Source organism: Macaca nemestrina, chromosome 17, assembly GCF_043159975.1.
Source record: "Macaca nemestrina isolate mMacNem1 chromosome 17, mMacNem.hap1, whole genome shotgun sequence".
NCBI lineage: Eukaryota > Metazoa > Chordata > Mammalia > Primates > Cercopithecidae > Macaca > Macaca nemestrina.
The window spans coordinates 32486550-32514229 of NC_092141.1; positions in this window are offsets into that span (position 1 = coordinate 32486550).

Sequence of the window (27680 nt, forward strand, 5' to 3'; positions counted from 1 at the left end):
ATTTCTGGAAGGGAAAGCTGTAACTCTGTGAGATGATTTCACAGAACACAAAGAAGTTTCTCAGAAAGCTTCTTTCTCTTTGTTATCGGAGGATATTATCTTTGGCCCAACAGTTTTCAATGGATCCGAAATATCTGTTCTCAGATTCCACAGAAATAAGGGTAGCAAAGAGATCCACCAAATACAGACGTAACTCTGTGAGATGAATTAACAGAACACTAAGGAGTTTCTCAGAAAGCTTCTTTCCAGATTTCATCGGAGGATATTTCCTTTTTCACCATAGCCCTCTAGGGGCTTCCAAATATCACTTTCCCAGTTCCACAAGAACTGTCGTAGCGAAAGGGTTCTTGAGGGGAAAGATGTAACTCTGTGAGATTATTTCACAGAACACAAAGAAGTTTCTCAGAAAGCTTCTTTCTCTTTGTTATCGGAGGATATTTCCTTTGGCCCTATAGTCTTCAAAGGGATCCGAAATATCTGCTCTCAGTTTCCACAGAAATAAGGGTAGCAAAGAGATCCACGAAATACAGATGTAACTCTATGAGATGAGTTAACAGACCACTAAGCAGTTTCTCTGAAAGCTTCTTTCCATATTTCATCGAAGGATATTTCCTTTTTCACCACAGCCCTCTATGGGGTTCCAAAGATCACTTTGCCAATTTCACAAGAAATGTCTTAGCGAAAGATTTCTGGAAGGGAAAGCTGTAACTCTGTGAGATGATTTCACAGAACACAAAGAAGTTTCTCAGAAAGCTTCTTTCTCTTTGTTATCGGAGGATATTATCTTTGGCCCAACAGTTTTCAATGGATCCGAAATATCTGTTCTCAGATTCCACAGAAATAAGGGTAGCAAAGAGATCCTCCAAATACAGACGTAACTCTGTGAGATGAATTAACAGAACACTAAGCAGTTTCTCAGAAAGCTTCTTTCCAGATTTCATCGGAGGATATTTCCTTTTTCACCATAGCCCTCTAGGGGCTTCCAAATATCACTTTCCCAGTTCCACAAGAACTGTCGTAGTGAAAGGGTTCTTGAGGGGAAAGATGTAACTCTGTGAGATTATTTCACAGAACACAAAGAAGTTTCTCAGAAAGCTTCTTTCTCTTTGTTATCGGAGGATATGTCCTTTGGCCTCATAGTCCTCAAAGGGATTTGAAATATCTGTTCTCAGATTCCACAGAAATAAGGCTAGTAAAGAGATCCACGAAATACAGAGGTAACTCTGTGAGATGAATTAACAGAACACTAAGCAGTTTCTCAGAAAGCTTCTTTCCAGATTTCATCGGAGGATATTTCCTTTTTCACCATAGCCCTCTAGGGGCTTCCAAATATCACTTTGCCAATTCCACAAGAACTGTCTTAGCGAAAGCCTTCTTGAGGGGAAAGCTGTAACTCTGTGAGATGATTTCACAGAACACAAAGAAGTTTCTCAGAAAGCTTCTTTCTCTTTGTTATCGGAGGATATTTCCTTTGGCCCTACAGTCCTCAAAGGGATCCGAAATATCTGTTCTCAGGTTCCACAGAAATAAGGCAAGCAAAGAGATCCACGAAATACAGATGTAACTCTGTGAGATGCATTAACAGAACACTAAGGAGTTTCTCAGAAAGCTTCTTTCCAGATTTCAACGGAGGATATTTCTTTTTCTCCATAGCCCTCTATGGGCTTCCAAATATCACTTTGCCAATTCCACAAGAACTGTCTTAGCGAAAGTCTTCTTGAGGGGAAAGCTGTAACTCTGTGAGATGATTTCACAGAACAAAAAGAAGTTTCTCAGAAAGCTTCTTTCTCTTTGTTATTGGAGAATATTTCCTTTGTCCCTATATTCTTCAAAGGGATTCGAAATATCTGTTCTCAGATTCCACAGAAATAAGGCTATTAAAGAGATCCACGAAATACAGATGTAACTCTGGGAGATGAATTAACAGAACACTAAGCAGTTTCTCAGAAAGCTTCTTTCCAGATTTCATCGGAGGATATTTCCTTTTTCACCATAGCCCTCTTGGGGCTTCCAAATATCACTTTGCCAATTCCACAAGAACTGTCTTAGCCAAAGGCTTCTTGAGGGGAAAGCTGTAACTCTGTGAGATGATTTCACAGAACAAAAAGAAGTTTCTCAGAAAGCTTCTTTCTCTTTGTTATCGGAGGATATTTCCTTTGGCCCTATAGTCTTCAAAGGGATCCGAAATACCTGTTGTCAGATTCCAAAGAAATAAGGCGAGCAAAGAGATCCACGAAATACAGATGTAAGTTTGTGAGATGAATTAACAGAACACTAAGCAGTTTCTCAGAAAGCTTCTTTCCAGATTTCATCGGAGGATATTTCCTTTTTCACCATAGCCCTCTAGGGGCTTCCAAATATCACTTTGCCAATTCCACAAGAACTGTCTTAGACAAAGTCTTCTTTAGGGGAAAGCTGTAATTCTGTGAGATGATTTCACAGAACACAAAGAAGTTTCTCAGAAAGCTTCCTTCTCTTTGTTATCGGAGGATATTTCCTTTGGCCTCATAGTCCTCAAAGGGATTCGAAATATCTGTTCTCAGATTCCACAGAAATAAGGCTAGTAAAGAGATCCACGAAATGCAGATGTAACTCTGGGAGATGAATTAACAGAACACTAAGCAGTTTCTCAGAAAGCTTCTTTCCACATTTCATCGGAGGATATTTCCTTTTTCACCAAAGCCAACTATGGGCTTCCAAATATCACTTTGCCAATTCCACAAGAACTTTCTTAGCGAAAGGCTTCTTGAGGGGAAAGCTGTAACTCTCTGAGATGATTTCACAGAACACAAAGAAGTTTCTCAGAAAGCTTCTTTCTCTTTGTTATCGGAGGATAATTCCTTTGGCCCTATAATCTTCAAAGGGATCCGAAATATCTGTTGTCAGATTCCACAGAAATAAGGCTAGAAAAGAGATCCACGAAATACAGATGTAATTCTGTGAGATGAATTAACAGAACACTCAGCAGTTTCTCAGAAAGCTTCTTTCCAGATTTCATCGGAGGATATTTCCTTTTTCACCGTAGCCCTCTAGGGGCTTCCAAATATCACTTTGCCAATTCCACAAGAACTGTCTTAGCGAAAGGCTTCTTGAGGGGAAAGCTGTAACTCTGTGAGATGATTTCACAGAACACAAAGAAGTTTCTCAGAAACCTTCTTTCTCCTTGTTATCGGAGGGTATTTCCTTTGGCCCTATAGTCTTCAAAGGGATCCGAAATATGTGTTCTCAGATTCCACAGAAATAAGGCTAGCCAAGAGATCCACGAAATACAGATGTAACTCTGCGGGATGAATTAACAGAACACTAAACAGTTTCTCAGAAAGCTTCTTTCCAGATTTCATCGGAGGATATTTCCTTTTTCACCCAAGCCCTCTATGGGCTTCCAAATATCACTTTACCAATTCCACAAGAACTGTCTTAGCGAAAGGCTTCTTGAGGGGAAAGCTGTAACTCTGTGAGATGATTTCACAGAACACAAAGAAGTTTCTCAGAAAGCTTCTTTCTCTTCGTTATCAGAGGATATTTCCTTTGGTCCTATAGTCTTCAAAGGGATCCGAAATATCTGTTGTCAGATTCCACAGAAATAAGGCTAGCAAAGAGATCCACGAAATAGAGATGTAACTCTTTGAGATGAATTAACAGAACACGAAGCAGTTTCTCAGAAAGCTTCTTTCCATGTTTCTTCGGAGGATATTTCCTTTTTCACCATAACCCTCTAGGGGCTTCCGAATATCATTTTGCCAATTCTACAAGAACTGTCTTAGCGAAAGGCTTCTTGAGGGGAAAGCTGTACTTCTGTGAGATGATTTCACAAAACACAAAGAAGTTTCTCAGAAAGCTTCCTTCTCTTTGTTATCGCAGGATATTTCCTTTGGCCCTATAGTCTTCAAAGTGATGCGAAATATCTGTTCTTAGATTCCACAGAAATAAGGCTAGCAAAGAGATCCACGAAATACAGATGAAACTCTGGGAGATGAATTAACAGAACACTAAGCAGTTTCTCAAAAAGCTTCTTTCCAGATTTATTCGGAGGATATTTCCTTTTTCACCAAACCCTCTATGGGCTTCCAAATATCACTTTGCCAAATGCACAAGAACTGTCTTAGCCAAAGGCTTCTTTAGGGGAAAGCTGTAACTCTGTGAGATGATTTCACAGAACACAAAGAAGTTTCTCAGAAAGCTTCTTTCTCTTTGTTATCAGTGGATATTTCCTTTGGCCCTATAGTCTTCAAAGGAATCTGAAGCATCTGTTCTCATATTCCAGAGAAATAAGGCTAGCAAAGAGATCCATGAAATACAGATTTAATTCTCTGGGATGAATTAACAGAACACTAAGCAGTTTCTTAGAAAGCTTCTTTCTATATTTCATCGGAGGATATTTCCTTTTTCACCATAGCCCTCTATGGTCTTCCAAATATCTCTTTGCCAATTCCACAAGAACTGTCTTAGCGGAAGGCTTCTTGAGGGGAAAGCTGTAACTCTGTGAGATGATTTCACAGAACACAAAGAAGTTTCTCAGAACGCTTCTTTCTCTTTGTTATTGGAGTATATTTCCTTTGGCCCTATAGTCTTCAAAGGGGTCCGAAATATGTGTTCACAGATTCCACAGAAATAAGGCTAGTAAAGAGATACGAAATACAGATGTAACTCTGGGAGATGAATTAACAGAACCCTAAGCAGTTTCTCAGAAAGCTTCCTTCTAGATTGCATCGGAGGATATTTCCTTTTTCACCATAGCCCTCTATAGGCTTCCAAATATCACTTTGCCAATTCCACAAGAACTGTCTTAGCGAAAGGCTTCTTAAGGGGAAAGCTGTAACTCTCTGAGATGATTTCACAGAACACAAATAAGTTTCTCAGAAAGCTTCTTTCTCTTTGTTTTCGGAGGATATTTCCTTTGGTCCTATAGTCTTCAAAGGGATCCGAAATATCTGTTCTCAGTTTCCAGAGAAATAAGGCTAGCAAAGAGATCCACGAAATACAGATGTAATTCTGTGAGATGAATTAACAGAACACTAAGCAGTTTCCCAGAATTTTTCTTTCCAGATTTCATCGGAGGATATTTCCTGTTTCAACATAGCCGTCTATGGGATTCCAAATATCACATTGCCAATTCCACAAGAACTGTCTTAGCGAAACGCTTCTTTTGGGGAAAGCTGTAATTCTGTGATGTGATTTCACAGAACACAATAAGTATCTCAGAAAGCTTCTTTCTCTTTGCTATCGGAGGATATTTCCTTTGGCCCTATAGTCTTCAAAGTGATCTGAAATATCTGTTCTTAGATTCCACAGAAAGAAGGCTAGCAAAGAGATCCACGAAATACACATGTAACTCTAGGAGATGAATTAACAGAACACTAAGCAGTTTCTCAGAAAGCTTCCTTCCAGATTTTATCGGAGGATATTTCCTTTTTCACCATAGCCCTCTAGGGGCTTCCAATTATCACTTTGCCAATTCCACAAGAACTGTCTTAGCGAAAGGTTTCCTGAGGGAAAGCTGTAACTCTGTGAGATGATTTCACAGAACACAAAGAAGTTTCTCAGAATGTTTCTGTCTCTTTCTTGTCGGAGGATATTTCCTTTGGCGTACAGTTTTCAAAGGGATCCGAAATATCTCTTCTCAGTTTCCACAGAAATAAGGCTAGCAAAGAGATCCACGAAATACAGATGTAACTCTGGGAGATGGATTAACAGAACACTAAGCAGTTTCTCAGAAAGCTTCTTTCCAGATTTATTTGGAGGATATTTCCATTTTCAACAAAGCCCTCTATGGGCTTCCAAATATCACTTTGCCAATTCCACAAGAACTGTCTTAGCGAGAGGCTTCTTGAGGGGAAAGCTGTAACTCTGTGAGATGATTTCACAGAACACAAAGAAGTTTCTCAGAAAGTTTCTGTCTCTTTCTTGTCGGAGGATATTTCGTTTGGCCTACAGTTTTCAAAGGGATCCGAAATATCTGTTCTCAGTTTCCACAGAAATAAGGCTAGCAAAGAGATCCACGAAATACAGATGTAATTCGTTGAGATGAATTAACAGAACATTAAGCAGTTTCTCAGAAAGTTTCTTTCCAGATTTCATCGGGGGATATTTCCTGTTTCACCATAGCCCTCTATGGGATTCCAAATATCACATTGCCAATTCCAAAAGAGCTGTCTTAGAGAAAGGCTTCTTGAGGGGAAAGCTGTACCTCTGTGATTTGATTTCACAAAACACAAAGAAGTTTCTCAGAAAGCTTCCTTCTCTTTGTTATCGGAGGATATTTCCTTTGGCCCTATAGTCTTAAAAGCGATGCGAAATATCTGTTCTTAGATTCCACAGAAATAAGGCTAGCAAAGAGATCCACGAAATACAGATGTAACTCTGGGAGATGAATTAACAGAACACTAAGCAGTTTCTCAGAAAGCTTCTTTCCAGATTTCATCGGAGGATATTTCCTTTTACACCAAAGCCCTCTATGGGCTTCCAAATAACACTTTGCCAATTCCACAAGAACTGTCTTAGCGAGAGGCTTCTTGAGGGGAAAGCTGTAACTCTGTGAGATGATTTCACAGAAAACAAAGAGGTTTCTCAGAAAGCTTCTTTCTCTATGTTATTGGAGGATATTTCCTTTGGCCCTATAGTCTTCAAAGGGATCCGAAATATCTCTTCACAGATTCAACAGAAATAAGGCTAGGAAAATGATCCACGAAATACAGATGTAACTCTCGGAGATGAATTAACAGAATCCTAGCAGTTTCTCAGAAAGCTTCTTTCCAGATTTCATCGGAGGATATTTCCTTTTTCACCATAGCCCTCTAGGGGCTTCCAAATATCACTTTGCCAATTCCACAAGAACTGTCTTAGCGAAAGGTTTTCTGAGGAGAAAGCTGTAACTCTGTGAGATGATTTCACAGAACACAAAGAAGTTTCTCAGAAAGCTTCTTTCTCTTTGTTATCGGAGGATATTTCCTTTGGCCCTATAGTATTCAAAGCGGTCCGAAATATCTGTTCACAGATTCCACAGAAATAAGGCTCTCAAAGAGATCCACGAAATACAGATGTAACTCAATGAGATGAATTAACAGAACACTAAGCAGTTTCTCAGAACGCTTCTTTCCAGATTTCATCGGGGGATATTTCCTTTTTCACCATAGCCCTCTATGGGCTTCCAAATATCACTTTGCCAATTCCGCAAGAACTGTCTTAGCGAAAGGCTTCTTGAGGGGAAAGCTGTAACTCTGTGAGATGATTTCTCAGAGCACTAAGAAGTTTCTCACAAAGCTTCTTTCTCTTAGTTATCGGAGGATATTTCCTTTGTTCCTATAGCCTTCAAAGGGATCCGAAATATCTGTTGTCAGATTCCACAGAAATAAGGCTAGCAAAGTGATCCACGAAATACAGATGTAACTCTGTGAGATGAATTAACAGAACACGAAGCAGTTTCTCAGAAAGCTTCTTTCCAGTTTTCATCGGAGGATATTTGCTTTTTCACCATAGTCCTCTAGGGGCTTAAAAATATCACTTTGCCAATTCCACAAGAACTTTCTTAGAGAAAGGCTTCTTGAAGAGAAAGCTGTAACTCTGTGAGATGATTTCACAGAAAACAAAGAAGTTTCTCAGAAAGCTTGTTTCTCTTTGTTGCCGGAGGATATTACGTTGGCCCTATAGTCTTCAAAGGGATCCGAAATATCTGTTCTCAGATTCCACAGAAATAAGGGTAGCAAAGAGATCCACCAAATACAGACGTAGCTCTGTGAGATGAATTAACAGAACACTAAGCAGTTTCTCAGAAAGCTTCTTTCCAGTTTTCATCGGAGGATATTTCCTTTTTTACCATAGCCCTCTAGGGGCTTCCAAATATCACTTTCCCAGTTCCGCAAGAACTGTCGTAGCGAAAGGGTTCTTGAGGGGAAAGATGTAACTCTGTGAGATTATTTCACAGAACACAAAGAAGTTTCTCAGAAAGCTTCTTTCTCTTTGCTATCGGAGAATATGTCCTTTGGCCTCATAGTCCTCAAAGGGATTCGAAATATCTGTTCTCAGATTCCACAGAAATAAGGCTAGTAAAGAGATCCACGAAATACAGAGGTAACTCTGTGAGATGAATTAACAGAACACTAAGCAGTTTCTCAGAAAGCTTATTTCCAGATTTCATCGGAGGATGTTTCCTTTTTCACCATAGCCCTCTAGGGGCTTCCAAATATCACGTTGCCAATTCCACAAGAACTGTCTTAGTGAAAGCCTTCTTGAGGGGAAAGCTGTAACTCTGTGAGATGATTTCACAGAACACAAAGAAGTTTCTCAGAAAGATTCTTTCTCTTTGTTATCGGAGGATATTTCCTTTGGCCCTACAGTCCTCAAAGGGATCCGAAATATCTGTTCTCAGGTTCCACAGAAATAAGGCAAGCAAAGAGATCCACGAAATACAGATGTAACTCTGTGAGATGCATTAACAGAACACTAAGGAGTTTCTCAGAAAGCTTCTTTCCAGATTTCATCGGAGGATATTTCTTTTTCTCCATAGCCCTCTATGGGCTTCCAAATATCACTTTGCCTATTCCGCAAGAACTGTCTTAGCGAAAGGCTTCTTGAGGGGAAAGCTGTAACTCTGTGAGATGATTTCACAGAACACAAATAAGTTTCTCAGAAAGCTTCTTTCTCTTTGTTATCGGAGGATATTTCCTTTGGCCCTATAGTCTTCAAAGGGATCCGAAATATCTGCTCTCAGATTCCACAGAAATAAGGGTAGCAAAGAGATCCACGAAATACAGATGTAACTCTATGAGATGAGTTAACAGACCACTAAGCAGTTTCTCTGAAAGCTTCTTTCCAGATTTCATCGGAGGATATTTCCCTTTTCACCACAGCCCTCTATGGGCTTCCAATTAGCACTTTGCCAATTCCACAAGAACTGTCTTAGCGAAAGGCTTCTTGAGGGGAAAGCTGTACCTCTGTGAGATGATTTCACAAAACACAAAGAAGTTTCTCAGAAAGCTTCCTTCTCTTTGTTATCGGAGGATATTTCCTTTGGCCCTATAGTCTTCAAAGCGATGCGAAATATCTTTTCTTAGATTCCACAGAAATAAGGCTAGCAAAGTGATCCACGAAATACAGATGTAACTCTGGGAGATGAATTAACAGAACACTAAGCAGTTTTTCAGAAAGCTTCTTTCCAGATTTCATAGGAGGATATTTCCTTTTTCACCATAGCCCTCTAGGGGCTTCCAAATATCACTATGCCAATTCCACAAGAACTGTCTTAGCGAAAGGCTTCTTGAGGGGAAAGCTGTAATTCTGTGAGATGATTTCACGGAACACAAAGAGGTTTCTCAGAAAGCTTCCTTCTCTATGTTATCGGAGGATATTTCCTTTGGCCCTATAGTCTTCAAAGTGATCCGAAATATCTGTTCACAGATTCCACAGAAGTAAGACTGGGAAAGAGATCCACGAAATACGGATGTAATTCTGTGAGATGAATTTACAGAACCCTAAGCAGTTTCTCAGAAAGCTTCTTTTCAGATTTCATCGGAGGATATTTCCTTTTTCACCATAGCCCTCTAGGGTCTTCCAAATATCACTTTGCCAAATGCACAAGAACTGTCTTAGCCAAAGGCTTCTTTAGGGGAAAGCTGTAACTCTGTGAGATGATTTCACAGAACACAAAGAAGTTTCTCAGAAACCTTCTTTCTCTTTGTTATCAGTGGATATTTCCTTTGGCCCTATAGTCTTCAAAGGAATCTGAAGCATCTGTTCTCATATTCCAGAGAAATAAGGCTAGCAAAGAGATCCAGGAAATACAGATTTAATTCTCTGGGATGAATTAACAGAACACTAAGCAGTTTCTCAGAAAGCTTCTTTCTATATTTCATCGGAGGATATTTCCTTTTTCACCATAGCCCTCTATGGTCTTCCAAATATCTCTTTGCCAATTCCACAAGAACTGTCTTAGCGGAAGCCTTCTTGAGGGGAAAGCTGTAACTCTGTGAGATGATTTCACAGAACACAAAAAAGTTTCTCAGAAAGCTTCTTTCTCTTTGTTATTGGAGTATATTTCCTTTGGCCCTATAGTCTTCAAAGGGGTCCGAAATATGTGTTCACAGATTCCACAGAAATAAGGCTAGTAAAGAGATACGAAATACAGATGTACCTCTGGGAGATGAATTAACAGAACCCTAAGCAGTTTCTCAGAAAGCTTCCTTCTAGATTGCATCGGAGGATATTTCCTTTTTCACCATAGCCCTCTATAGGCTTCCAAATATCACTTTGCCAATTCCACAAGAACTGTCTTAGCGAAAGGCTTCTTGAGGGGAAAGCTGTAACTCTGTGAGATGATTTCACAGAACACAAATAAGTTTCTCAGAAAGCTTCTTTCTCTTTGTTATCGGAGGATATTTCCTTTGGTCCTATAGTCTTCAAAGGGATCCGAAATATCTGTTCTCAGTTTCCAGAGAAATAAGGCTAGCAAAGAGATCCACGAAAAACAGATGTAATTCTGTGAGATGAATTAACAGAACACTAAGCAGTTTCTCAGAATTTTTCTTTCCAGATTTCATCGGAGGATATTTCCTATTTCAACATAGCCGTCTATGGGATTCCAAATATCACATTGCCAATTCCACAAGAACTGTCTTAGTGAAACACTTCTTTTGGGGAAAGCTGTAACTCTGTGATGTGATTTCACAGAACACAATAAGTTTCTCAGAAAGCTTCTTTCTCTTTGCTATCGGAGGATATTTCCTTTGGCCCTATAGTCTTCAAAGTGATCTGAAATATCTGTTCTTAGATTCCACAGAAAGAAGGCTAGCAAAGAGATCCACGAAATACACATGTAACTCTAGGAGATGAATTAACAGAACACTAAGCAGTTTCTCAGAAAGCTTCCTTCCAGATTTTATCGGAGGATATTTCCTTTTTCACCATAGCCCTCTAGGGGCTTCCAATTATCACTTTGCCAATTCCACAAGAACTGTCTTAGCGAAAGGTTTCTTGAGGGGAAAGCTGTAACTCTGTGAGATGATTTCACAGAACACAAAGAAGTTTCTCAGAATGTTTCTGTCTCATTCTTGTCGGAGGATATTTCCTTTGGCGTACAGTTTTCAAAGGGATCCGAAATATCTCTTCTCAGTTTCCACAGAAATAAGGCTAGCAAAGAGATCCACGAAATACAGATGTAACTCTGGGAGATGGATTAACAGAACACTAAGCAGTTTCTCAGAAAGCTTCTTTCAAGATTTATTTGGAGGTTATTTCCATTTTCAACAAAGCCCTCTATGGGCTTCCAAATATCACTTTGCCAATTCCACAAGAACTGTCTTAGCGAGAGGCTTCTTGAGGGGAAAGCTGTAACTCTGTGAGATGATTTCACAGAACACGAAGAAGTTTCTCAGAAAGTTTCTGTCTCTTTCTTGTCGGAGGATATTTTCTTTGGCCTACAGTTTTCAAAGGGATCCGAAATATCTGTTCTCAGTTTCCACAGAAATAAGGCTAGCAAAGAGATCCACGAAATACAGATGTAATTCGGTGAGATGAATTAACAGAACATTAAGCAGTTTCTCAGAAAGTTTCTTTCCAGATTTCATCGGAGGATATTTCCTGTTTCACCATAGCCCTCTATGGGATTCCAAATATCACATTGCCAATTCCAAAAGAACTGTCTTAGAGAAAGGCTTCTTGAGGGGAAAGCTGTACCTCTGTGATTTGATTTCACAAAACACAAAGAAGTTTCTCAGAAAGCTTCCTTCTCTTTGTTATCGGAGGATATTTCCTTTGGCACTATAGTCTTAAAAGCGATGCGAAATATCTGTTCTTAGATTCCACAGAAATAAGGCTAGCAAAGAGATCCACGAAATACAGATGTAACTCTGGGAGATGAATTAACAGAACACTAAGCAGTTTCTCAGAAAGCTTCTTTCCAGATTTAATCGGAGGATATTTCCTTTTACACCAAAGCCCTCTATGGGCTTCCAAATAACACTTTGCCAATTCCACAAGAACTGTCTTAGCGAGAGGCTTCTTGAGGGGAAAGCTGTAACTCTGTGAGATGATTTCACAGAAAACAAAGAGGTTTCTCAGAAAGCTTCTTTCTCTATGTTATTGGAGGATATTTCCTTTGGCCCTATAGTCTTCAAAGGGATCCGAAATATCTGTTCACAGATTCCACAGAAATAAGGCTAGCAAAGAGATCCACGAAATACAGATGTAACTCTGTGAGATGAATTTACAGAACACTAAGCAGTTTCTCAGAAAGCTTCTTTCCAGATTTCATCGGAGGATATTTCCTTTTTCACCATAGCCTTTTATTGGCTTCCAAATATCACTTGCCAATTCCACAAGAACTGTCTTACCGAAAGGCTTCTTGAGGGGAAAGCTGTAAGTCTGTGAGATGATTTCACAGAACATGAAGAAGTTTCTCAGAAAGCTTCTTTCTCTTTGTCATCAGAGGATATTTCCTTTGTTCTCATAGTCCTCAAAGGGATCCGAAATATCTGTTCTCAGATTCCACAGAAATAAGTCTAGTAAAGAGATCCACGAAACACAGATGAAACTCTGTGAGATGAATTAACAGAACACTAAGCAGTTTCTCAGAAAGCTTCTTTCCAGATTTCATTGGAGGATATTTCCTTTTTCACCAAAGTCATCTATGGGATTCCAAATATCACTTTGCCAATTCCACAAGAACTTTCTTAGCGAAAGGCTTCTTGAAGAGAAAGCTGTAACTCTGTGAGATGATTTCACAGAAAACTAAGAAGTTTCTCAGAAAGCTTCTTTCTCTTTGTTATCGGAGGATATTACGTTGGCCCTATAGTCTTCAAAGGGATCCGAAATATCTGTTCTCAGATTCCACAGAAATAAGGGTAGCAAAGAGATCCACGAAACACAGAGGTAACTCTGTGAGATGAATTAACAGAACACTAAGCAGTTTCTCAGAAAGCTTCTTTCCACATTTCATCGGAGGATATTTCCTTTTTCACCAAAGCCCTCTATGCGCTTCTAAATATCACTTTGCCAATTCCACAAGAACTGTCTTAGCGAAAGGCTTCTTGAGGGGAAAGCTGTAACTCTGTGAGATGATTTCACAGAAAACATAGAGGTTTCTCAGAAAGCTTCTTTCTCTTTGTTATCGGAGGATATTTCCTTTGGCCCTATAGTCTTCAAAGGGATCCGAAATATCTGTTCACAGATTCCACAGAAATAAGGCTAGTAAAGAGATCCACAAAATACAGATGTAACTCTGGGCGTGAATTAACAGAACACTAAGCAGTTTCTCAGAAAGCTTCTTTCCAGATTTCATCGGAGGATATTTCCTTTTTCACCATAGCCCACTAGGGGCTTCCAAATATCACTTTTCCAATTCCACAAGAACTGTCTTAGCCAAAGGCTTCTTGAGGGGAAAGCTGTAACTCTGTGAGATGATTTCACAGAACACAAAGAAGTTTCTCAGAAGGCTTCTTTCTCTTTGTTATTGGAGAATATTTCCTTTGTCCCTATATTCTTCAAAGGGATCCGAAATATCTGTTGTCAGATTCCACAGAAATAAGGCTATTAAAGAGATCCACGAAATACAGATGTAACTCTGGGAGATGAATTAACAGAACACTAAGCAGTTTCTCAGAAAGCTTCTTTCCAGATTTCATCGGAGGATATTTCCTTTTTCACCATAGCCCTCTTGGGGCTTCCAAATATCACTTTGCCAATTCCACAAGAACTGTCTTAGCCAAAGGCTTCTTGAGGGGAAAGCTGTAACTCTGTGAGATGATTTCACAGAACAAAAAGAAGTTTCTCAGAAAGCTTCTTTCTCTTTGTCATCGGAGGATATTTCCTTTGGCCCTATAGTCTTCAAAGGGATCCGAAATACCTGTTGTCAGATTCCAAAGAAATAAGGCGAGCAAAGAGATCCTCGAAATACAGATGTAAGTTTGTGAGATGAATTAACAGAACACTAAGCAGTTTCTCAGAAAGCTTCTTTCCAGATTTCATCGGAGGATATTTCCTTTTTCACCATAGCCCTCTAGGGGCTTCCAAATATCACTTTGCCAATTCCACAAGAACTGTATTAGACAAAGTCTTCTTTAGGGGAAAGCTGTAATTCTGTGAGATGATTTCACAGAACACAAAGAAGTTTCTCAGAAAGCTTCCTTCTCTTTGTTATCGGAGGATATTTCCTTTGGCCTCATATTCCTCAAAAGGATTCGAAATATCTGTTCTCAGATTCCACAGAAATAAGGCTAGTAAAGAGATCCACGAAATACAGATGTAACTCTGTGAGATGAATTAACAGAACACTAAGCAGTTTCTCAGAAAGCTTCTTTCCACATTTCATCGGAGGATATTTCCTTTTTCTCCAAAGCCATCTATGGGCTTCCAAATATCACTTTGCCAATTCCACAAGAACTTTCTTAGCGAAAGGATTCTTGAGGAGAAACCTGTAACTCTCTGAGATGATTTCACAGAAATAAAGAAGTTTCTCAGAAAGCTTGTTTCTCTTTGTTACCGGAGAATATTTCCTTTGGCCCTATAGTCTTCAAAGGGATCCGAAATATCTGTTGTCAGATTCCACAGAAATAAGGCTAGGAAAGGGATCCACGAAATACAGATGTAACTCTGGGAGATGAATTAACAGAACACTAAGCAGTTTCTCAGAAAGCTTCTTTCCAGATTTCATCGGAGGATATTTCCTTTTTCACCGTAGCCCTCTATGGGCTTCCAAATATCACTTTGCCAATTCCACAAGAACTGTCTTAGCGAAAGGCTTCTTGAGGGTAAAGCTGTAACTCTGTGAGATCATTTCACAGAACACAAAGAAGTTTCTCAGAAAGCTTCTTTCTCTTTGTTATCGGAGAATATTTCCTTTGGCCCTATAGTTTTCAAAGGGATCTGAAGCATCAGCTCTCATATTCCAGAGAAATAAGGCTAGCAAACAGATACAGGAAATACAGATGTAATCCTCTGGGATGAATTAACAGAACACTAAGCAGTTTCTCAGAAAGCTTCTTTCCACATTTCATCGGAGGATATTTCCTTTTTCACCAAAGCCCTCTATGGGCTTCCAAATATCACTTTGCCAATTCCACAAGAACTGTCTTAGCGAAAGGCTTCTTGAGGGGAAATCTGTAACTCTGTGAGATGATTTTACGGAACACAAAAAAGTTTCTCAGAAAGCTTCTTTCTCTTTGTTATCGGAGGATATTTCCTTTGGCCCTATATTCTTCAAAGGGATCCGAAATATCTGTTCTCAGATTCCACAGAAATAAGGCTATTAAAGAGATCCACGAAATACAGATGTAACTCTGGGAGATGAATTAACAGAACACTAAGCAGTTTCTCAGAAACCTTCTTTCCAGATTTCATCGGAGGATATTTCCTTTTACACCATAGCCCTCTTGGGGCTTCCAAATATCACTTTGCCAATTCCACAAGAATTGTCTTAGCCAAAGGCTTATTGAGGGGAAAGCTGTTACTCTGTGAGATGATTTCACAGAACAAAAAGAAGTTTCTCAGAAATCTTCTTTCTCTTTGTTATCGGAGGATATTTCCTTTGGCCCTAAAGTCTTCAAAGCGATCCGAAATATCTGTTCTTAGAATCCACAGAAATAAGGCTAGCAAAGAGATCGACGAAATACAGATGTAACTCTGGGAGATGAATTAACAGAACACTAAGCAGTTTCTCAGAAAGCTTCTTTCCAGATTTCATCGGAGGATATTTCCTTGTTCACCATAGCCCTCAAGAATCTTCCAAATATCACTTTGCCAATTCCACAAGAACTGTCTTAGCCAAAGGCTTCTTGAGGGGAAAGCTGTAACTCTGCGAGATGATTTCACAGAACACAAAGAAGTTTCTCAGAAAGCTTCTTTCTCTTTGTTATCGCAGGATATTTCTATGGCCCTACAGTCTTCAAAGGGATCCGAAATATCTGTTCACAGATTCCACAGAAATAAGGCTAGCAAAGAGATCCACGAAATACAGATGGAACTCAATGAGATGAATTAACAGAACACTAAGCAGCTTCTCAGAAAACTTCTTTCCAGATTTCATCGGAGGATATTTCCTTTTTCACCATAGCCCTCTAGGGGCTTCCAAATATCACTTTGCCAATTCCACAAGAACTGTATTAGCGAAAGACTTCTTCAGGGGAAAGCTGTAACTCTGTGAGATGATTTCAGAGAAAACAAAGAGGTTTCTCAGAAAGCTTCTTTCTCCTTGTTATCGGAGGATATTTCCTTTGGCCCTATAGTCTTCAAAGGGATCCGAAATATCTGTTGTCAGATACCACAGAAATAAGGCTAGCAAAGAGATCCACGAAATACAGATGTAACTCTGTGAGATGAATTAACAGAACACTAAGCAGTTTCTCAGAAAGCTTCTTTCCAGATTTCTTCGGAGGATATTTCCTTTTTCACCATAACCCTCTAGGGGCTTCCGAATATCATTTTGCCAATTCTACAAGAACTGTCTTAGCGAAAGGCTTCTTGAGGGGAAAGCTGTAACTCTGTGAGATGATTTCACAAAACACAAAGAAGTTTCTCAGAATGCTTCTTTCTCTTTCTTATTGGAGTATATTTCCTTAGTCCCTATATTCTTCAAAGGGTTCCGAAATATCTGTTCTCAGATTCCACAGAAATAAGGCTATTAAAGAGATCCACGAAATACAGATGTAACTCTGGGAGATGAATTAACAGAACACTAAGCAGTTTCTCAGAAAGCTTCTTTCCAGATTTCATCGGAGGATATTTCCTTTTTCACCATAGCCCTCTTGGGGCTTCCAAATATCACTTTGCCAATTCCACAAGAACTGTCTTAGCCAAAGGCTTCTTGAGGGGAAAGCTGTAACTCTGTGAGATGATTTCACAGAACAAAAAGAAGTTTCTCAGAAAGCTTCTTTCTCTTTGTTATCGGAGGATATTTCCTTTGGCCCTAAAGTCTTCAAAGCGATCCGAAATATCTGTTCTTAGATTCCACAGAAATAAGGCTAGCAAAGAGATCGACGAAATACAAATGTAACTCTGGGAGATGAATTAACAGAACACTAAGCAGTTTCTCAGAAAGCTTCTTTCCAGATTTCATCGGAGGATATTTCCTTTTTCACCATAGCCCTCTAGGGGCTTCCAAATATCACTTTGCCAATTCCACCAGAACTGTCTTAGACAAAGGCTTCTTTAGGGGAAAGCTGTAACTCTGTGAGATGATTTCACAGAACACAAAGAAGTTTCTCAGAAACCTTCCTTCTCTTTGTTATCGGAGGATATTTCCTTTGGCCTCATAGTCCTCAAAGAGATTCGAAATATCTGTTCTCAGATTCCACAGAAATAAGGCTAGTAAAGAGATCCACGAAATACAGATGTAACTCTGTGAGATGAATTAACAGAACACTAAGCAGTTTCTCAGAAAGCTTCTTTCCACATTTCATCGGAGGATATTTCCTTTTTCACCAAAGCCATCTATGGGCTTCCAAATATCACTTTGCCAATTCCACAAGAACTTTCTTAGCGAAAGGATTCTTGAGGAGAAAGCTGTAACTCTCTGAGATGATTTCACAGAAACAAAGAAGTTTCTCAGAAAGCTTGTTTCTCTTTGTTACCGAAGAATATTTCCTTTGGCCCTATAGTCTTCAAAGGGATCCGATATATCTGTTGTCAGATTCCACAGAAATAAGGCTAGGAAAGAGATCCACGAAATACAGATGTAACTCTGTGAGATGAATTAACAGAACACTAAGCAGTTTCTCAGAAAGCTTCTTTCCAGATTTCATCGGAGGATATTTCCTTTTTCACCATAACCCTCTAGGGGCTTCCGAATATCATTTTGCCAATTCTACAAGAACTGTCTTAGCGAAAGGCTTCTTGAGGGGAAAGCTGTAACTCTGTGAGATGATTTCACAGAACACAAAGAAGTTTCTCAGAAAGCTTCTTTCTCTTTGTTATCGGAGGATATTTCCTTTGGCCCTATAGTCTTCAAAGGGATCCGAAATATCTGCTCTCAGATTCCACAGAAATAAGGGTAGCAAAGAGATCCACGAAATACAGATGTAACTCTATGAGATGAGTTAACAGACCACTAAGCAGTTTCTCTGAAAGCTTCTTTCCAGATTTCATCGAAGGATATTTCCCTTTTCACCACAGCCCTCTATGGGCTTCCAAATAGCACTTTGACAATTCCACAAGAACTGTCTTAGCGAAAGGCTTCTTGAGGGGAAAGCTGTAACTCTGTGTGATGATTTCACAGAACACAAAGAAGTTTCTCAGAAACTTCTTTCTCTTTGTTATCGGAGGATATTTTCTTTGGCCCTATAGTCTTCAAAGGGATCCGAAATTTCTGTTCGCATGTTCCACAGAAATAAGGCTAGCATAGAGATCCACGAAATACAGATGTAACTCTGTGAGATGAATTAACAGAACACTAAGCAGTTTCTCAGAAAGCTTCTTTCCAGATTTCATCGGAGGATATTTCCTTTTTCACCATAGCCATCTAAGGGCTTCCAAATATCACTTTGCCAATTCCACAAGAACTGTCTTAGCGAAAGTCTTCTTGAGGGGAAAGCTGTAACTCTGTGAGATGATTTCACAGAACACAAAGAGGTTTCTCAGAAAGCTTCTTTCTCCTTGTTATCGGAGCATATTTCCTTTGGCCCTATAGTCTTCAAAGGAATCCGAAATATCTGTTGTCAGATTCCACAGAAATAAGGCTAGCAAAGAGATCCACGAAATACAGATGTAACTCTGTGAGATGTATTTACAGAACACTAAGCAGTTTCTCAGAAAGCTTCTTTCCAGATTTCATCGGAGGATATTTCCTTTTTCACCATAGCCTTCTATTGGCTTCCAAATATCACTTGCCAATTCCACAAGAACTGTCTTACCGAAAGGCTTCTTGAGGGGAAAGCTGTAAGTCTGTGAGATGATTTCACAGAACATGAAGAAGTTTCTCAGAAAGCTTCTTTCTCTTTGTTATCAGAGGATATTTCCTTTGGTCTCATAGTCCTCAAAGGGATCCGAAATATCTGTTCTCAGATTCCACAGAAATAAGGGTAGCAAACAGATCCACGAAATGCTGATGTAACTCTGTGAGAAGAATTAACAGAACACGAACCAGTTTCTCAGAAAGCTTCTTTCCAGATTTCATTGGAGGATATTTCCTTTTTCACCATAGCCCTCTATGGGCTTCCAAATATCACTTTGCCAATTCCACAAGAACTGTCATAGCGAAAGGCTTCTTGAGGGGAAAGCTGTAACTCTGTGATATGATTTCACAGAAAACAAAGAGGTTTCTCAGAAAGTTTTTTTCTCTATGATATCGCAGGATATTTCCTTTGGCCCTATAGTCTTCAAAGGGATCCGAAATATCTGTTCACAGATTCCACAGAAATAAGGCTAGGAAAGAGATCCACGAAATACAGATGTAACTCTGGGAGATGAATTAAGAGAACCCTAAGCAGTTTCTCAGACAGCTTCTTTCCAGATTTCATCGGAGGATATTTCCTTTTTCGCCATAGACCTCTAGGGGCTTCCAAATATCACTTTGCCAATTCCACAAGAACTGTCTTAGCCAATGGCTTCTTTAGGGGAAAGCTGTAACTCTGTGAGATGATTTCACAGAACACAAAGAAGTTCCTCAGAAAGCTTCTTTCTCTTTGTTATCGGAGGATATTTCATTTGGCCCTAATGTCTTAAAGCGATCCTAAATATCTGTTCTTAGGTTCCACAAAATAAGGCTGCAAAGAGATCCACGAAATACAGATGTAACTCTGCGAGATGAATTAACAGAACACTAAGCAGTTTCTCAGAAAGCTTCTTTCCAGATTCCATCGGAGGATATTACCTTTTTCAACAAAGCCCTCTATGGGCTTCCAAATATCACTTTGCCAATTCCACAAGAACTGTCTTAGCGATAGGCTTTGAGGGGAAAGCTGTAACTCTGTGAGATGATTTCACAGAACACAAAGAAATTTCTCAGAAAGCTTCTTTCTCTTTGTTATCAGTGGATATTTCCTTTGGCCCTATAGTCTTCAAAGGGATCCGAAGTATCTCTTCTCATATTACAGAGAAATAAGGCTAGCAAAGAGATCCAGGAAATACAGATGTAACTCTCTGGGATGAATTAACAGAACACTAAGCAGTTTCTCAGAAAGCTTCTTTCCAGATTTCATCGGAGGATATTTCCTTTTTCACCATAGCCCTCTAGGGGCTTCCAAATATCACTTTGCCAATTCCACAAGAACTGTCTTAGCGAAAGGCTTTTTGTGGGGAAAGCTGTAACTCTGTGAGATGATTTCACAGAACACAAAGAAGTTTCTCAGAAAGCTTCTTTCTCTTTGTTATCCGAGGATATTTCCTTTAGCCCTACAGTCTTGAAAGGGTTCCGAAATATCTGTTCTCAGATTCCACAGAAAGAAGGCTAGCAAACAGATCCACGAAATGCAGATGTAACTCTGTGAGAAGAATTAACAGAACACGAAGCAGTTTCTCAGAAAGCTTCTTTCCAGATTTCAATGGAGGATATTTCCTTTTTCACCATAGCCCTCTATGGGCTTCCAAATATCACTTTGCCAATTCCACAAGAACTGTCTTAGCGAAAGGCTTCTGGAGGGGAGAGCTGTAACTCTGTGAGATGATTTCACAGAACACAAAGAAGTTTCTCAGGAAGCTTCTTTCTCTTTGTTATTGGAGGATATTGCCTTTGGCCCTATAGACTTCATAGGGATCCGAAATATCAGTTCTCATATTCCAGAGAAATAAGGCTCGCAAAGAGATCCACGAAACACAGATGTAACTCTGTGAGATGAATTAACAGAACACTAAGCAGTTTCTAAGAAAGCTTCTTTCCAGATTTCATCGGAGGATATTCCCTTTTTCACCATAGCCCTCTATGGTCTTCCAAATATCACTTTGACAATCCCACCAGAACTGTCTTATCGAAAGGATTCTTGAGGGGAAAGCTGTCACTCTGTGAGATGTTTGCACAGAACACAAAGAAGTTTCTCAGAAAGCTTCTTTCTCTTTGTTATCGGAGGATATGTCCTTTGGCCCTAGAGTCTTCAAATGGATCAGAAATATCTGTTCTCAGATTCCACAGAAATAAGGCTAGCAAAGAGATCCACGAAATACAGATGTAACTCTGGAAGATGAATTAACAGAACACTAAGCAGTTTCTCAGAAAGCTTCTTTCCAGATTTCATCGGAGGATATTTCCTTTTTCACCATAGCCCTCTATGGGCTTCCAAATATCTCTTTGCCAATTCCAGAAGAACTGACTTAGCGAATGGCTTCTTGAGGGGAAAGCTGTAACTCTGTGAGATGATTTCACAGAACACAAAGAAGTTTCTCAGAAAGCTTCTTTCCAGATTTCATCTGAGGATATTTCCTTTTTCACCGTAGGCCTCTATGGGATTCCAAATATCGCTTTGCCCATTCCACAAGAACTGTCTTAGCGAAAGGCTTCTTGAGGGGAAAGCTGTACCTCTGTGAGATGATTTCACAGAACACAAAGAAGTTTCTCTGAAAGCTTCTTTCTCTGTAATCGGAGGATATTTCCTTTGGCGCTATAGTCTTCAAAGGGATCCGAAATATCTGTTCACAAATTCCACAGAAATAAGACTGGGAAAGAGATCCACGAAAAACAGATGTAACTCTGGGAGATGATTTCACAGAACACTAAGAAGTTTCTCAGAAAGCTTCTTTCTCTATATTATCGGAGGATATTTCCTTTGGCCCTATAGTCTTCAAAGGGATCCGAAATATCTGTTCTCAGAATCCACAGAAATAAGGCTAGCAAAGAGGTCCATGAAATACAGATGTAACTCTGGGAGATGAATTAACGGAACACTAAGCAGTTTCTCAGAAAGCTTCTTTCCAGATTTCATCGGAGGATATTTCCTTTATCACCAGAGCCCTCTAAGGGATTCCCAATATCACTTTGCCAATTCCACAAGAACTGTCTTAGCGAAAGGCTTCTTGAGGGGAAAGCTGTACCTCTGTGAGATGATTTCACAGAACACAAAGAAGTTTCTCCGAAAGCTTCTTTCTCTGTAATCGGAGGATATTTCCTTTGGCCCTATAGTCTTCAAAGCGATCTGAAATATCTCTTCTTAGACTCCACAGAAATAAGGCTAGCAAAGAGACCCATGAAATACAGATGTAACACTGCAAGATGAATTAACAGAACACTAAGCAGTTTCTCAGAAAGCTTCTTTCCATATTCCATCGGAGGATATTACATTTTTCACCAAAGCCCTCTATGGGCTTCCAAATATCACTTTGCCAATTCCAGAAGAACTGGATTAGCGAAAGCCTTCTTGAGGGGAAAGCTGTAACTCTGTGAGATATTTCACAGAACACCAAGAAGTTTCTCAGAAAGCTTCTTTCTCTTTGTTATCAGTGGATATTTCCTTTGGCCCTATAGTCTTCAAAGGGATCCGAAGTATCTGTTCTCATATTACAGAGAAATAAGGCTAAAAAGAGATCTAGAAAATACAGATGTAAATCTCTGGGATGAATTAACAGAACACTAAGCAGTTTCTCAGAAAGCTTCTTTCCAGATTTCATCGGAGGATATTTCCTGTTTCACCATAGGCCTCTATGCGCTTCCAAATATCACTTTGCCAATTCCACAAGAACTGTCTTAGCGAAAGGCTTCTTGAGGGCAAAGCTGTAACTCTGTGAGATGATTTCACAGAACACAAAGAAGTTTCTCAGAGAGCTTCTTTCTCTTTGTTATCGGAGGATATTTCCTGTGGCCCTATAGTCTTCAAAGCGATCTGAAATATCTGTTCTTAGATTCCACAGAAATAAGGGTAGCAAAGAGATCCACGAAATACAGATGTAACTCTAGGAGATGAATTAACAGAACACAAAGCAGTTTCTCAGAAAGCTTCTTTCCAGATTTCATCGGAGGATATTTCGTTTTTCACCGTAGCCCTCTAAGGGCTTCCAAATATCTCTTCGCCAATTCCGCAAGAACTGCAATAGCGAAAGGCTTCTTGAGGGGAAAGCTGTAACTCTGTGAGATTATTTCACAAAACACCAAGAAGTTTCTCAGAAAGCTTCTTTCTCTTTGTTATCGGAGGATATTCCCTTTGGCCCTATAGTCTTCAAAGGGATCCGAAATATCTGTTCACAGATTCCACAGAAATAAGGCTAGGAAAGAGATCCACGAAAAACAGATGTAACTCTGTGAGATGATTTCACAGAACACAAAGAAGTTTCTCAGAAAGCTTCTTTCTCTATGTTATCGGCGGATATTTCCTTTGGCCCTATAGTCTTCAAAGGAATCCGAAATATCTGTTCTCAGAATCCACAGAAATAAGGCTACCAAAGAGGTCCATGAAATACAGATGTAACACTGGGAGATGAATTAACGGAACACTAAGCAGTTTCTCAGAAAGCTTCTTTCCAGGTTTCATCAGAGGATATTTCCTTTATCACTAGAGCCCTCTAAGGGATTCCCAATATCACTTTTCCATTTCCACAGGAACTATCTTAGCGAAAGGCTTCTTGAGGGGAAAGCTGTAACTCTGTGAGATGATTTCACAGAACCCTAAGAAGTTTCTCAGAAAGCTTCTTTCTCTTAGTTATCGGAGGTTTTTTTCTTTGGTCCTATAGTCTTTAAAGGGATCCGAAATATCTGTTCTCAGATTCCACAGAAATAAGGCTAGCAAACAGATCCACGAAATGCAGATGTAACTCTGTGAGAAGAATTAACAGAACACGAAGCACTTTCTCAGAAAGCTTCTTTCCAGATTTCATTGGCGTATATTTCCTTTTTCACCATAGCCCTCTATGGGCTTCCAAATATCACTTGGCCAATTCCACAAGAACGGTCTTAGCGAAAGGCTTCTGGAGGGGAGAGCTGTAACTCTGTGAGATGATTTCACAGAACAGAAAGAAGTTTCTAAGAAAGCTTCTTTCTCTTTTTTATTGGAGGATATTTCCTTTGGCCCTATAGTCTTCAAAGGGATCCGAAATATCTGTTCACAGATTGCACAGAAATAAGGCTAGGAAAGAGATCCACGAAATACACATGTAACTCTGGGAGATGAATTAAGAGAACCCTAAGCAGTTTCTCAGAAAGCTTCTTTCCAGATTTCATCGGAGGATATTGCCTTTTTCACCATAGACCTCTAGGGGCTTCCAAATATCACTTGGGCAATTCCACAAGAACTGTCTTAGCCAATGGCTTCTTTAGGGGAAAGCTGTAACTCTGTGAGATGATTTCACAGAACACAAAGAAGTTTCTCAGAAAGCTTCTTTCTCTTTGTTATCGGAGGATATTTCATTTGGCCCTATGGTCTTAAAGCGATCCGAAATATCTGTTCTCAGATTCCACAAATAAGGCTGCAAAGAGATCCACGAAATACAGAAGTAACACTGCGAGATGAATTAACAGAACACTTAGCAGTTTCTCAGAAAGCTTCTTTCCAGATTCCATCGGAGGATATTACATTTTTCACCAAAGCCCTCTATGGGCTTCCAAATATCACTTTGCCAATTCCACAAGAACTGTCTTAGCGAAAGCCTTCTTGAGGGGAAAGCTGTAACTCTGTGAGATGATTTCACAGAACATCAAGAAGTTTCTCAGAAAGCTTCTTTCTCTTTGTTATCAGTGGATATTTCCTTTGGCCCTATAGTCTTCAAAGGGATGCGAAGTATCTGTTCTCATATTACAGAGAAATAAGGCTAGCAAAGAGATCCAGGAAATACAGATGTAAATCTCTGGGATGAATTAACAGAACACTAAGCAGTTTCTCAGAAAGCTTTTTTCCAGATTTCATCGGAGGATATTTCCTGTTTCACCATAGCCCTCTATGGGATTCCAAATATCACTTTGCCAATTCCGCAAGAACTGTCTTAGCGAAAGGCTTCTTGAGGGGTAAGCTGTAACTCTGTGATATGTTTTCACAGAAAACAAGAGGTTTCTCAGAAAGTTTTTTTCTCTATGATATCGCAGGATATTTCCTTTGGCCCTGAAGTCTTCAAAGGGATCCGAAATATCTGTTCACAGATTGCACAGAAATAAGGCTAGAAAAGAGATCCACGAAATACACATGTAACTCTGGGAGATGAATTAAGAGAACCCTAAGCAGTTTCTCAGAAAGCTTCTTTCCAGATTTCACCGGAGGATATTTCCTTTTTCAGCATAGCCTTCTATGGCCTGCCAAATATCACTTTGCCAATTCCACAAGAACTGTCTTAGCGAAAGGAGTCTGGAGGGGAAAGCTGTAACTCTGTGAGATGATTTCACAGAACACAAAGAAGTTTCTCAGAAAGCTTCTTTCTCTTTGTTATCAGTGGATATTTCCTTTGCCCCTATAGTCTTCAAAGCGATCCGAAATATCTGTTCTCAGATTCCAGAGAAATACGGCAAGCAAAGAGATCCCCGAAATACAGATGTAACTCTGTGAGATGACTTAAGAGAACACTAAGCAGTTTCTAAGAAAGCTTCTTTCCATATTTCATCGGAGGATATTCCCTTTTTCACCATAGCCCTCTATGGGCTTCCAAATATCACTTTGTCAATTCCGCAAGAACTGTCTTAGCGAAAGGCTTCTTGAGGGGAAAGCTGTAACTCTGTGATATTATTTCACAGAAAACAAAGAGGTTTCTCAGAAAGTTTTTTTCTCTATGATATCGGAGGATATTTCCTTTGGCCCTATAGTCGTCAAAGGGATCCGAAATATCTGTTCACAGATTCCACAGAAATAAGGCTAGTAAAGAGATCCACGAAATACAGATGTAACTCTGGGAGATGAATTAAGAGAACCCTAAGCAGTTTCTCAGAAAGCTTCTTTCCAGATTTCATCGGAGGATGTTTCCTTTTTCACCATAGCCCTCTAGGGGCTTCCAAATATCACTTTGCCAATTCCACAAGAACTGTCTTAGCGAAAGGCTTCTTGTGGGAAAAGCTGTAACTCTGTGAGATGATTTCACAGAACAGAAAAAAGTTTCTCAGAATGCTTCTTTCTCTTTATTATCGGAGGATATTTCCTTTGGCCCTATAGTCTTCAAAGGGATCCGAAATATCTGTTGTCAGATTCCACAGAAATAAGGCTAGCAAAGAGATCCACGAAATACAGATGTAACTGTGTGAGATGCATTAACAGAACACTAAGCAGTTTCTCAGAAAGCTTCTTTCCAGATTTCATCGGAGGATATTTTCTTTTTCACCATAGCCCTCTATGGTCTTCCAAATATCACTTTGACAATTCCACCAGAACTGTCTTATGGAAAGGATTCTTGACGGGAATGCTGTACCTCTGTGATATGATTTCACAGAACACAAAGAAGTTTCTCAGAAAGCTTCTTTCTCTTTGTTATCAGTGGATATTTCCTTTGCCCCTATAGACTTCAAAGCGATCCGAAATGTCTGTTCTCAGATTCCAGTGAAATAAGTCAAGCAAAGAGATCCTCGAAATACAGATGTAACTCTGGGAGATGAATTAACAGAACACTAAGCAGTTTCTCAGAATGCTTCTTTCCAGATTTCATCGGAGGATATTTCCATTTTCACCATAGCCCTCTAAGGGCTTGCAAATATCACTTTGCCAGTTCCACAAGAACTGTCTTAGCGAAAGGCTTCTTGAGTGGTAAGCTCTAACTCTGTGAGATGATTTCACAGAACACAAATAAGTTTCTCAGAAAGCTTCTTTCTCTTTGTTATCGGAGGATATTTCCATTGGCCCTATAGTCTTCAAAGGCATCCGAAATATCTGATCTCAGATTCCACAGAACTAAGGCTAGCAAGGAGATCCACGAAATACAGATGTAATTCTGTGAGATGAATTAACAGAACACTAAGCAGTTTCTCAGAAAGATTCTTTCCAGATTTCATAGGAGCATATTTCCTTTTTCATCATAGCCCTCTAGGGGCTTCCAAATATCTCTTTGCCAATTCCACAAGAAATGCCTTAGCGAAAGGCTTCTTGTGCGGAAAGCTGTAACTCTGTGAGATGATTTCACAGAACACAAAGAAGTTTCACAGAAAGCTTATTTCTCTTTGTTATTGGAGTATATTTCCTTTGGCCCTATAGTCTTCAAAGGGATCCGAAATATCTGTTCTCAATTTCCACAGAAATATGGCTAGTAAAGAGTTCCACGAAATACAGATGTAACTCTGGGAGATGAATTAACAGAACCCTAAGCAGTTTCTCAGAAAGCTTCTTTCCAGATTTCCTCGGAGGATATTTCCTTTTTCAGCATAGCCCTCTATGGGCTTCCAAATATCACTTTGTCAATTCCACAAGAACTGTCTTAGCGAAAGGCTTCTTGAAAGGAAAGCTGTAACTCTGTGGGATAATTTCACAGAACACAAAGAAGATTCTCAGAAAGCTTCTTTCTCTTTGTTTTCGGAGGATATTTCCTTTGGCCCTATAGTATTCAAAGGGATCCGAAATATCTGTTCTCAGATTCCACAGAAATAATTCTAGCAAAGAGATCCACGAAATACAGATGTAACTCTGTGAGGTGAATTAACAGAACGCTAAGCAGTTTCTCAGAAAGCTTCTTTCCAGATTTAATTCGAGGATATTTCCTTTTTCACAGTAGCCCTCTATAGGCTTCCAAATATCACTTTGCCATCTCCACAAGAACTGTCTTAGCCAAAGGCTTCTTGAGAGGAAAGATGGAACACTGTGAGATGATTTCACAGAACACAAAGAAGTTTCTCAGAAAGCTTCTTTCTCTTTGTTATCGGAGGATATTTCCTTTGGCCCTAT